Source organism: Chelon labrosus (genome assembly GCF_963514085.1).
Source record: "Chelon labrosus genome assembly, chromosome: 2".
Classification (NCBI taxonomy): Eukaryota; Metazoa; Chordata; class Actinopteri; order Mugiliformes; family Mugilidae; genus Chelon; species Chelon labrosus.
In genome coordinates, this window is record NC_140338.1 from 21,789,408 (window position 1) to 21,802,159 (window position 12,752).

The 12,752-nt window shown below is 40.5% G+C and overlaps 1 protein-coding gene across 1 annotated transcript in view; it reads left to right on the forward strand.

Moving 5' to 3' along the window:
- The window catches only part of sorcs3a (sortilin related VPS10 domain containing receptor 3a), a gene marked incomplete at its 3' end in the record, with an annotated part of 208,510 nt that overhangs the window by 53,732 nt on the left and 142,026 nt on the right, over positions 1-12,752 (forward strand). The gene's annotated exons all lie outside the window — the stretch shown is intronic.

The following is a 12,752-nucleotide window of genomic DNA, read 5'->3' on the forward strand; positions in this document are numbered from 1 at the left end:
GCCTTTCATTTTCCAGCACGATCTCCTTTCCATAAAGCGACTTGTAATTCTAGTCATTGCGGGTGCAGGTTTCAAATGTTTCCATTAAATTTGAAATGGTGGGAGACAACTGTCATTTTGACACATTCATTCAAAGCCAGAGGCTGATATTCCCAAACTGCGCAACTGTTTACCCGACCATAATTTCAAGTTAATTAACTGTGCTAGTATTTCAGATGTAATCTGTCTTCATTGTCCAGACTGCTGTCTTTTGTTCGTTCCTTTGCATGACAAGTGGCATATCACTTCGCAGCAGAAAATGTACACTTTGGCTCGCTTGTGTTGGGAAAAATTAAAGACGTTTACTGTGTTATGCTGGTTTGTCCATATCTGATGTTAATTTTCTCACTCATCTCGTAGTCCCATTCCAGTGAATGAAAGGGATTGAAATTTTCATTTCAAGATTAATAATAACTAGATTTGTTGCTCAATTGCTCTGAAATGCAAGCAGCTGAGATAAAGCAAAGGTGTCCGGACATCTGTGGTACGTCTTCCTGGGATCATCTCAAACGTTGGCTACGGTTGGAATTGCTTTAGTCATGCATCATGATACATATCATGTGAAATGTAGCAACCAGTTTGGAGATCAACAAGAGTGAGCTATGGAGGAAGGTCCTTCACAAAACTAGACTGAATAAGCAAACTGCCATGATACCTCCAGAAATGGTCAAAGGTTCAAGGTCTAACTTTAGCAAACATATGAATCCTCATCGGTTGGTAACCTGATAGATACACTTCTGTCACCCTATCGGTCAAGGTTCAAAAAACTATCCCCCCTTGTATGGAGTCTTTCAGAACTAATCTCCTCCAATACTAGAATTTAGTGACCTCTCCGAGACCTATGGCTCACATCGCATAATCCTTTTATGAAAGCATCTAGTCAATTCATCAAAACTTCCACCTCTGCCTACCACATGACTGACTATGCTCTGTATCTACCCTTGTGAGTGGCAAATAAGCATAGCTATAGCCTCATTGCGTCTTTGAGCAGAGTCTGACAAGACTCTGACAAGAAGATAAAGGCCCCACTAGTAGATTCTCACCTGTGAGGTATGCTGGCTCCACGAGGGAGTTCCAGTGCACATACTTCAGGTCAGGTCACTCTTTCCCACTCAAACTCATTTATAGGGGTCTATGAATCATCTGGCCCTTTGCTTGGGACCAATTTGTCTTCAGAAGCCAAGCAGGAACTATTGCCCCCCGACAGCGGAGCTCCCAAGGTAACCAGGGCATGCAAATAATTCCCCCGGTGACAAGGTAGTGGTGCACGTGGGCGACTGAATCCCTATTAATAAGGTAATTCGTTTTTCATTTGCATTCATGAGGATCCTTAAATCTGTCTTTGGAGAGAAAAGGAGGACACGCCACTGCGGAGAAGAATGCCACAGGTTGATCACAACATAATGAGTAAGTGCGGGAGTGGAAGCTGGCAGCGTTTAATAGAGGGGATTTGAGTGAAGCCTGCCATAATATAAAAATGTGCAGCAGTTGGCTAGGTGCCGCCTCCGTGCATTAAATAAAGTGCACTTGTGTGCTTGCTTAGTGGGTTAACTAGGTGCTCTCAAGGGAAGAGTCAACATGCCCCGAGAGAACAAAGGCTCATTCAGACCAAGCCTTTCCTAAAAGTCATAAACATCTCAAAGGTAAAAATAAAAAAAAAATAAAAGAGGAAGTTACAATTGTACTTTCTGAAATGAAATGGCTTTCCCTCATGATTTAAAATGACCTTTGTAATTCATTTCTGCAGGGCCACTGTCTTATAGGTAATGCCTTTGTGAGTGCTTGACATTCTCTGCATACTCTACTTTATATTATGTAATCAAAAGGTGTAAATTCCTGCGCTGCAAGTTATGTTGTTTAGCCCTTAACCCCTTAACCTCTATTTTGTGAAGCTTCCACTTGATTCAACTTCACAAAAATTCAGTTATTCACAGCTCCACGTTCAAAATGAACAATCCGGAGGAAAGAAAAATTAGGTCTCTGAAGTAAAAACTGACATTTTTACTTCCAAAACCAGAAACTGGAGCGTAAACAGCCCAACGGCAACGAGTGACTAAACACAAATGTTACTGACACTGTGCTAAAAATTATCAACTCCTAGTCTACCAAATTCAATTAAACAAATGAAGCACCACAATGCTGCATCCATTTTAGTAAAGGTAATACATGGCAGCCGTCTTCACTTAATGTGTCGTGCATGAAAACGTTGTGTTTGGTGAATAATAATAACAGTAAGAGAGAATAAGAGAAACGTAAAAGAAAACCTGTCACCATTTTCAAAGACGAATTCCTTGCCGTGCAAACGTCCTTGTCAAATAATATCAGTTTGGTTTCAGATTCTTCATGGCGACAGAATGCACCATAGATGCTCCATACAAAAAGTGAATCAATTAAAAAGACACCCTGTGTGGAATGTCTTTGTCAGATCTACCCCCACCGGTGAAGTGGAGACATATAGCTTTCCTTCCGTCGCCTCTGCACCCGTTCACCTGGTTCCTCTCCGGATCCCTTTGACAAACCTGTTATCTTGTGTGGACTGACGGTGGAATCCATGCATCAAGCATGTGTAGCATCGTTTTCTAACACAATGGAAGGATTATTGAACATGGCCACCAGGTATTGGGCCAGGGGCCCAAGGGATCGGAGCCCCAGTTTGAAAAGAGTTCACAAAGAGACATGGAACAACCACAAAGAAGTGCCAAGAGACAAAAAAAAAAAATGAATCGAAGCGGCATGAAAAGACACAAACCAACCACAACGAGACACAAAACGACTACAAAAAGAGAAGAGTAACTAGAAAGGATTCATGTTTGTTCTTACATGATCCATCCGTGTCTCACAGACTGTGGGAGAATCAAGTGACTGAAATAAGCCGGCAGGCCAGCCAATCAATATGAGTGTAATAAGGGCACACGTCCACAGGGAGGGATGAAGGCATTTTTGAAAATGTTCTACTTTAATTAATAAAGTACTAATACTGACACTGGTTAAGGTTGATATTGCTTGTATCTTTCTTAAATTAATGGATTATTAATGATTTACTACAGACTCACACACCTGAGCTATATGCATGAGTGTACAGTATCGCAGTATATAATAAATACACAACTTTCAACAGATTTCTTGTTTTAAATAACCCTGAACGTGAGCAATTGTGCCAGTATATCCATTTTTTTATTCACTTATTATAATAATAATACATATTAATAGTAGTAGTAGTAGTAGTGCAGGTGCACAATTTCTAAGACTTGTAAGACTCAACATTTTGAGAATCATAAATGTGTGCAGTGGCGTCTTATAAAACTATAAGTGCACACACACACTATTACACTTACCTGGCTTAAAGGACCATTTTGCCACCCAGGTCTTATTTTTTACTTTGATCACTGTTGTTGGACTAGTCAACATGATAAACAAGGATGTCAGTATCATTGGATTTCATAACACAGTGTCAATAATCCTTTAATAAGCCTAAACGTAGGCATTTACTGTTCACTTCTAATCTTCGAAAGCACCTGATTATGTATCTAGGCCAAACTCGAGTCGTAACTATAGATCTGTTCCTGGATCTGTATTCAAGCAAACACACCCACTTTGACAGGAAATGCCATTTGGCATTTTCCTGGACTTCCCCGTTGAATACAAAGTGACCGTGTCAGGCTTTTCAAAGGGTTAAGGCGGGCAGGGTTCACCAACGCGGCTCTGCCTCCTTGACACTTCTCGCCTCGCTCCCCCTTCTACCCCGTGCTCCAGCTTGACTGAAGAATTACTGTATTTGGTGCAATTTGATGGACTGCTGAACTGTGAATATGCTCCAGCCTCAGACAGCTGTCTCGCCCAAAGTGAAATGTGATGGATGGCTAGGAGAGCAAGGGGGACATATGGAAATGACCAGGCATGAAAGAAAAAAAAATAATAAAAATAAAATCTGCCTTTGTTTCATCAACCCCAAACCTCACTGGGAGTTGCTTTCATTTCCACTTCATCCACATCTACGCGCCATCATTTCTTAACTAATAGAGGCTAGACTCCAGCTTGCAAATGTAACTCTTATTTGTGGAGGCCCCAACTATTGATCAAAATAACATCATTGGGATGCATTTATCTCGCCTGTGGTGACAACTGCTCCGTCTCTCTAAGCAGTGTCAGGTGGCACAGTCAAGCCGGGTGGTATTACGGCGACAGCAGCTAAAGATCAGGATTGACAAAGTGGATCACCAGCACAGACAGAGTGGCAGCTAAGCATAATTTCCCAATAACTCACTATATTTGGCAACGCCTTAGTCAGCAGAAGGCCCGTGGGCCATCAATCCAATCCGAGGAGATTGATCCACTGAGTGTGCATGTGACTGAAGAAAAAAAGGGGAGCGATAGCAGAGTAGAGGAGGAGAGGAAGAGGGAGAAAAGCGCCTGAGAGACATGTGACCACACACGAGGCTGGCAGGACGCTGAAGCAGCTCGGCGCGGTTTTGTTGTGTGATAGCGAGGAAACAAGTGTGTATTTTGTGCGTCACGCGCATCCGAAAGGAGATGTGCCGGAGCCGGTGGTTGTTGGCCAGCCTTCAGCGCAATCTTCACACAGGACGTGAAAGCTGAAGAGGTGACTGGAGGCTGTGTGAAAGGTCACCAGCGGCTGCTCCAGAAGCCGACAGACTCCTCTAACAGAGCCGGCAAAAGGCGCGCAAATGCAGCACGACCTGACGGGCACTCCTAAACGAAGCTCATTTTCTCCAACAAATAATTATATTTCATATGTTAATGCTGCAGATAATGACCTTCACCGGGTATATTTCTGTTCATATTATAATGAACAGAAATATAATGCTCTGCATCTGCTTAAAAAAACAAAAAAAAAAAACAGATAATGTAAATCATGAAAAACTGCAGTCCATATTAAACACTAATATCCGATACTTGCATATGCTGTTATTCAATCATATTAAATGATTTCTGGAAACAGGCTGAGAGCTGCACTTATCTGAAATGTGATTTATGAGGGGGAAGTTTAAAGCTTTATGACTTTTACTGAGCACAAACATCATTTTTAATATCCAAACCCACAGCTGACGGATGTTTTACAAGTACAGGTTATTGTAAGGGCCTATATTATTATTTAGAAATTTTTTTAAGTACACTAAAATTAATTTGTACCCAAAACCTGTCCAATACTTCTGAGATGTGTCATCAATAACTTGTGAGAAAGCTCTTTTAATTTGCCCTGTATCCTTTGCGGACTATGGAAAATTCCATCTGAGGTTGTTGTTTTATTTATTTATTTGTTTTTTGTTTTTTTATTTAATTGGCAACCTGCCATTTTAATTCATCAAGTGTATTATGGATTGTGGGACATCTGCCCATCCGGAAACATGGGTGGCCTGAGGTTTTTAGGGAATTACATAATGATATGTTGCTCCTACCTAGAGTATATTAGCAAAAGTATGTGGACACCGAAACAAGTTCTCAACCCCGCTTAAGAGATACAAGTGCAATGAGCACAGAGTTACAAAATCATACAAACGTTGACTTAGTAGGTTAGCGATATTATTGCTCCCAGAATACAGTTCAGAAATGGATTGGTTCCAAGTGATAAGTTAAGGGTTGAATACTATAATTGGACTCTGGAAGCCAGCCCAGTCTTCCCCACTCATAAGGTTTTGGGGGAAAAGTTGATCAGAAGTTGTTCTGGCTCCGATTGGTTGAAGGATTACGCAACTACATGAAGAGGTTCTTTCATGGTTTTTCACTGATCTAGACTCATACATTTCAGCTGGTTAAATCTTGATTACTGGTTTGATTATAATCCCGTGTGCTTGGTTTTTGGTTAAGGTTTTGTGTCAAAAATTTGCATCAATTGTGGGAAGCCAAGTTTTCTATACATTTTTTTGCAGTCCGGGTGGATGGGGGCAAATAATAACCACATTATTAACCCTTCTTAAAATACTTCCAGCAGTTATGGACATTAAAATAAATAATAATAATAATAATAATAATAATAATAATAATAATAATAACAACAAAAAAATTGTCAGAATCTGGAAAGTGCAAATGTGCATTATCTGCATAAAAACGTAACATTGTGTCTGCTAGGTAACTGACCCAAATCAAGCATGGCATTTAGTTTCCTATGTCATGGTGGGCGTTTGGGTTGTTTTTACAGTTGGAAGTACATATATTCATAGTACATAAGTACATAATTCTACAATAGTTAAAAACAAAAATAGGTGTTTTTCCACCAGGTCTCCCTGGTGTAAAGACTTTCCTCTATGTTTACCCACCACCTAATGTGCTTGCTGTGTGTTAAATTGAGTGGAAAGCCTATACAGAAAGATTCTTATAGTTTGCACTTCTGGGTTCTTGGAAATATAATTGGGAGGCAGTGTAATGTTCTATTGTTGCCACTAGACTGAAAAGGTAATATCCACAGAGATGCTGCTGCCTCAGAGCACAGAACATCTCAATAGCATTATAAAAACGTTGGTTGAATTACGGCAATATTTGATCCATTCTTTGTATATAGAAATGGTGAGAGAACCCAGTCTTTCTATAGATTCTGAAGAAAGTTGTGTTTTGTTTTTTGTTTTTTTTCCCACCTAACAGTCTATACAACCTGGTTAGATGTGATTACAAAAGCACTCTACCACACTGCAGAGTTGAACAGTTTGAGCACGGTGGCAAGTATCAGAAATAAACCCTTAAATGAAGCATTGATTTTTTAGAAGGAATTGCAGCTCCGTTTCACTTCTTGTCAACACGAGACACATTTCCAAACATGACGCGAGTTTCAAAACGTGCACGTTTTTCGTTTTCAGGGTCCAGCGGCTTTGTTTAATTGATTTTCGCAATGAACATAAATTCCTGTTTCCTGGGATTTATAGAAAAACACATAGCCCTTCGTATCTCCTCTGCCACATAAAGACACAAGATTTACAGCTTCCCCCACCAGCTATATTAAAGGTTTTGTTTGTTTTCTGCCAAACACATAGCTCTCTCTTGTGTTTACCATACGTCACCAAACCCCTTTGGGCTGACAGCCAGCGCTTTAGCACATATTTTCACTAGTTGAACATAAAACAGAGAAATTATTTTTCTTTTCCTGTGTGTTTGAAAGCAGAATTTGTCACCTGACAAATTGTCAAATAATTTTGGCCTGTCTCCTCTATGTGTGTGTGTGTGTGTGTGTGTGTGTGTGTTTTTGTGCTGGATTGAGGCCCAAACCAATGCAACCACTCCCACCCCTCTTCCATTATCTGCCACGAGGGAAGGCTTGATGCTACTCTTTAGCTCTGTTCTGCCTTTCCAAAATGGACTGGACTAGGAACAGCTGATGATAATTCCCTGCTGTCACTTGTTGTCAGATGGTGTTACCAATGTTTGTATTCATCGTGGAAAGGCATCAGAGGCAAACCTTGCATTAGCCCATGTTTCAGAAGTCTGACGGTAGCCAACAAAACAAAAGCTCCACAAATGTTGTTTTGTTGCTGGCAAAGGAGCAACTTTCACTTGAATGACTCGGCAGTAACGGGTGTCAGAAATGTTTTTGTTTAGTTGAAGTTGATACAAAGCCCAGCTAAGAAATTTTTGCCCAACATTCAATGAATGTGTGATGATATTGGTATTGTTTAGTTTTTTTTTTGTTTCCTATTTGTGTTCTGGAAGTTTCTTCCCTGGTCTTTTGTTTCTCGTTTTACTTCCTGTGTGTGTTTCTCCTCGTGTGTGCTCCATCCTCATTAGTTTAACTGTGTCTCGTCGATCCTTCAGCCCACGTGTGTGTATATAGTCCTGTCTTTCTCTTTGTCCGTTGTCAAGTTGTCTGTGTATTACCCCTATGGAATTACCCCCGTTGATGTTTCCTAGTGTTTAGGTTCGGTTCCTCGTCCTTCCCTTTGTTCCAAATCTTTGTCCTGCTTTTGTTTTTTGGCATTACCCTGCCTACCCTGCAGCACTTTTTATTACCTAAGTCCGCATTAAACTGAACTTCCTTGTGCGCATGTCTGCATTTAGGTCTTAGGGGTTCACACTGACCACCGTAAGTCCAAGCAAATCAACATGAGCAGCATGAGTCTATTGTGGAAAAATTCCTTCAGTTATGTGGGGTTAGATAACTTTCATTTAAACCATGTATAATGTGATGAGTTGTTTTTTTGTTTGTTTGTTTGTTTTTGTAAAGTGCTGAAATGACTTTGTTTTCATATGGACCTTTGTGCATTTGACCTCATGGACTGTAACTGAGTTAGATAGAAGGCTTCTCTGAGATTAAGTAATTACGTTTAAAGGAGAAAAACACATTTTCTTTATATATTGTCATTTCAAAAAGTAAATAATGTTTGCTTCATAGAAGATGTTATGTTATAGATACTTTACAGGTGGCAAAAACATTGCACATAGTCCATAGAGTAATATCTACCGCAAATTACAATTACTATTGTAGTAATTTCACTTTATAAACACTGAGCTATTAGAAAAAAACTACCTCTGCATGCAATTAGATAATCCTACAACCAGTCAGAGCAACGGAATATGAGACTAGCGATTAAGGCATTCTCGACAAAGTCCCATGCCCAAATTTTCATCCTTTAAAGATGTTTCGCTGTCAGTATCGTTTACCGCAGAGATGGCTCTGAGCACTCAGAGGAGCTCGCTTCTCCAATGGCAGCCACGCTGTTGTAAACAAATTAAACTCTGAGGGACTCGCACAAAGCGATTGGCTTGGCAGATCTTTGCCGGGGCATAATCGGTTCTCAATGGATTGACTCCAGACCAACTTTCCAAATTGGGCTTCCAGACTAATGGGCGACAGCAGAGTCTGATGATAATTGTTTGTTGGCTTGTTTCTTCAAGTGATCCCTTTTACAGTGAATACAGTAATTTGATCCAGTGAAAAGAAAAAAATATTGATTAATGCAGCTTTAAAATGATGGCATCTTTTACAATGTATTACATTCATCAGGTGGATGTTTTGTCTAAACTGAATCCCAGTAATATATTCTAGCTCCATATATTAGCCACACATCATGTAATTCTTTCTTAAATCAGTGACATTCCTTTCTGTAATGCTGCTACACACAGCCTTGAAGCTAATCTTTTTTTACTGGATGTCCTATACAAAGGTTGACCGTGAAAAATTCATCAGCCCTTGTGGTGATGACAAAACCTCACGATTAAATATATTCACTTAAAGCAAAGGGTACGTTCAGATCAGAACTCCGCTAAAAAGAACCAAATCCGTCTTTGAACTGACTACCGAGGCCGTCACGTGTGCAACTAAGGTGCCGGCTTTAATTGAGAAGAGACGCCGGCTTCAGGATCGGAAGACTCAACTCCAGTGGTCCTCGGAGTTTGATGGGAGTCAGCAAAGTCAATGAAAAGCCTGAACTTTCAGACGCCGTGAAAGAAATGAAGGCAGGCGATAGAAATAGGAGCGGGAAAATGGCCAAGAGGGGAAAGACGGTGGGAAGAAAGCAGGAGGGAGGGGGAGAGTAAAGAGAACAGAGAATAGAGAAGGGGGACGGTGAGAGAAATGGAACAGTGGATAGATATGTCCCTGTTCAACTGCCAGAGAGTTTCTATGCTGCTGAATTACACCTGATCCAAGAAGTGCTGACAGTTCCCTCCTCTGAGAGAGTTAGTGCCTATAATCCTCCGAGTTGATAATGAGAGCTCAACCTCAATGATACATCAGCCCAATGGAGAAACTTAACAGCAGAGGCATCATTCTTCATTGCAAAATACTGACACGTTTATTACCTTGAGTTTCTCAGGATCCCTATTTATAGCGTAGCAATGCTGGTAAGGATACAAAGAGAGCAGCAGCCGAGAGAGCAAGTTTAATACCACGCCGCACAGTGAGGTTCCACTTTTAACATTTCGATTTAGCGCCGTGCAAAAGAGGAGCACGCAAAGGATGAGCACATTCTTTGTTTATCAAGAAAACACTATATAAAACTATGGTGGTGTTTTCACAGTCATGAATAAAAATGAATCCACACGACGAAGCCATACATCTTATTTTGCATTCAAAGACCTTTCTGTGATGCTGATCAGTTTCAGGAAAAAAAAAAAGATCAAATGCATGCTCTGTTCCTACCTCGTTTTCCTTGATTTCCCTCGCTATCTTTTTCTTTCCGTGGTGCAACAACAACAATAACAGCACCAGCGGTACAAGCTTCTTGGTTTGCTTAGTGCTTTTTTGGGGGAAATTTCCTATGTCAGTGGCTTAAGAAATTGGAGAATCTTTGGCAGCATCCGCCGCATCTCAGAGCCTGACAAAGAACAAATGTGCTACTCTTTGTAACAATCACTCGAGGCCTCTGCTCTCTCTCTCCCTCTCTCCGCGGCGAGACGAACGTCAAGAAAAGCACACAAGCGGACCCTGATCGAGTCTCTTAATGAGACCTAATGGTCCTAATTCTCTGCGTCAATACGAGATCCTTTATTTTCTTTCTGCATTGAAGGCAACAAAGTGGATAATGCTGCCACAGCAACAGGAGGTGCAGAGTGATATTTTAGCTTTTCGTGCCGAGAACAAAGATAGCTCTTCAGACTGAGGGCTGTGCAGTTTACTGATTGACACACATGAATAAGGTGCATTTAAAGAATAAGCTAACCCAGCTATGGAAAAAAAATATTAGATATTTTTTTTCAAAGGGATGTCACCTCATAACCTCATAACATGCAACCAAGAAATAATGAAATATCACGAAAATGCTTGTTAATTATCTCTGCACCAAACACAACCTCCTTCTCAACTCCTTGATGCACAGATGAGAGGAATTCATCACGCTGTCGGATTAAAAGGATTACCTTATCGTATTTACCCTTCTTCACCTTGATTAACATCATTCTGAACGGAGATTCTAACCTAACTGTTCGCATGGACACTAAATAATATGATCTGATCAGACAAATGTGTTTGCGTGCTCCAAGACATAGATCACTATAGAACCATATAGAGAAAGTGGTGCTTTGCTGGAAATATAACGGAAGACGTATTTGTTCTTCAGCTTTATCTCCAACACTGAACGGATTCAGTAGAAGACGATGACCACGATTTTTCCACGTTTTCATCGTCGCTGTCCACACGGATTCCAGCATCGTTCATCTTTTCAAACACTTGTTTGGACAACTGGTTGTTTTGTTACCTCCATGTTTCTCCTGGAAACTCATCACTTGGTGTTTAGCCCACGCGGAGCAAACATGCTCAGACAGAATGGATTTATTCCAACCGGAGAGAAACCATCAGATTAAGTGTTTACATTGGTATTAGGTATTATTTTCCTATTGAACAGATAATCGAAGGTTTTTCACTGCCTCTCTCAAGCTGATTGAAAACTCCTGATCAGGCTAGTCCATTCTGATCGAGATGGCTGAATGAGGTATTTTCATTCTCATGATTATTGGAGTACCAGTGTCCAGGTAAACACAGTGTTCATTTGGATAATCTACTGCCTGCACTGACACTGCACACAACACCTGATACAGAAATGTGAGTCAGCGTCCACATTGTATAAACTCTACTGGAGGCTGACACCCCCTGTCGCAATTCATTAAGTAATTGTCATTAAATAAAATCCCTCCCTGCTGCTTATTATGTGGCCCAGCTATACAATTACTCACATGTCTTTGAATCAGTCCCGAGGAGCTCCTCAGCAGTAAAACATACCTAAACTGCTTAAATTATGTAAACACAAGCGTAACGCGTTCACACGAATTATAACATGTAAATTAACACCAGTGTATGATCAGTGACTTCTGGGGGTTTCAGACCAGGTTCCATCCAAATTTTGTAAAGTGTCTTGAGACAGTTTGTATTGTTGTTGACGCTATACAAATAAAGTGAATTGCAAATGTTGGGATCATTCAGATTTCCCAGGTTCCATATGATATTCTTAGGTGTGCAGTCTGAAGTGTAAATGAAGTGCAATGCTGTGCATAAAGAACACTGTGTGTGCAGCAGTTTTACCAGTGCACTGGACTTTCTCTGTGCAGCTGACTCCCCTTTCTCCTTGTTTCCCTTGATAAACAGAGCATGTCTCATGTTGCTGTTACTCTTACACGCCTTCAGTATAGATTGTTATCAGTTTTCTTCTTTGGCACACGGTGCATCACATGAACACAATGATCTAAGTGAGTGCAACCTGTTTTGATAAGTTGGCTCTTATCAGTAGCATTTGGAGACCGAAGGAAATGAGCATACAGGCATCGCCCCCACCCCACTTCTACGCCGAATTGAATAACTAAGTGAAAAGTGTGATGGTCAAAATTAGAGCATGAACCAATCCAATCAGGCTTTTATCTCCTTTTCTCCAAGGCTACTGCATGACCTTTTCTTCCTCTAATTGGTTTACGGGAAGTCGCTCACAGCTGCACTGAAGCTTGGATAGATAAGTAAAGGCTTTTTCAAATATCTTTTTTTTTTACTCTCCCATGTGAGGACTGAATCGTTCAACCAATGTCATGCATGGTTTTAATAATTTAACCAGTGAATAAAAAACATAGTCCTTTAAAGTTATCGAGGTTAATTGATTATTGGGCTTTAAAAATGAACCCAAATCAGATGTCTTGTGATTGTTTTTTTTTTTTTAGTTCAAAGATAATTCTTAGAGAACAAATTGATCTTTTCGGCGAGGCTGGATTATTGATCAGGTCATTGATGATCATTTACAAGGCCCAAGTATCCCCTGTTGCTTCTGTGAGAGATGTCAGTGACGCTGCGC